The sequence below is a fragment of the Penaeus monodon genome, chromosome 28 (genome assembly GCF_015228065.2).
Source record: "Penaeus monodon isolate SGIC_2016 chromosome 28, NSTDA_Pmon_1, whole genome shotgun sequence".
In the NCBI taxonomy this organism is placed as follows: domain Eukaryota; kingdom Metazoa; phylum Arthropoda; class Malacostraca; order Decapoda; family Penaeidae; genus Penaeus; species Penaeus monodon.
Window position 1 is genome coordinate 7,313,768 of NC_051413.1, and position 740 is coordinate 7,314,507.

Below are 740 nucleotides of genomic sequence, written 5' to 3' on the forward strand. Positions count from 1 at the left end.
GTAGAAGTGCAAGATGGTACACACCGATATTCCCCGGTGCGTAGCCCGAGTTTCTTGTATTTAAACAGTAAACAAGCATTTTTTATGTACAGAACCCCAACTGAATATGCAACTTGACTATGGAAAAATGGATCTTCCTAGCTAGGCATGTCACCCACGTGGTGCCATGTGGTTTACTCCCCTTAGTAAATATTCTAGTCAAACTTGTATACACCCACCATCGAATTCCGTGGACTACGAAACCATTCCTGACACACAATTTAGACAAGTAACCCTCCCTCCTAAAATAACTTTAGTATAAAAGCCAATAACGGAAGGCGTAGCGCGTATTACCTGGCAGGAGTGGCGGCCCGGCGAGAGTGACCGAGGGGGCTGCGCGTGGCCGTGAGGACGCCTCCGCGCACAATATTGCCACGTCTCTTGGATCGCTTGTCGACAATCTGTTTTTTAAATATTTCTTAAAATTCATGGTGGTGGTGTGCAAAAGAGCGACTGAAGTTTTCCCTTTGTTTTTTTCACTATTACTTCCATCTATGTATATGTCAAAGTATTGAAATATGTGTGGTATTAACGTATCGGTGAGTATTATTTCAACTATAAACGTACTTTTATTTAATTTTTTAAAATAATTTTGGATCTAGAATAAATAATTTTACAAATAGAATACTGTACTGGGATGAATAACTAAAAGACATTAAATCTTCAAAAACAATACTAGGTATTACAATTGATTCTGAGCA

The 740-nt window shown here is 39.2% G+C and overlaps 1 long non-coding RNA gene across 1 annotated transcript in view; it reads right to left on the reverse strand.

Annotated features, from left to right (window-relative positions):
- LOC119591343 overlaps window positions 1-419 on the reverse strand; it is a 3,827-nt gene extending 3,408 nt beyond the window's left edge. The window contains exon 1 of the long non-coding RNA XR_005230340.1: window positions 334-419. This is a non-coding gene — a long non-coding RNA (uncharacterized LOC119591343). The remainder of the gene's footprint in view (window positions 1-333) is intronic.
- Between the last annotated feature and the right edge of the window lie 321 nt (window positions 420-740).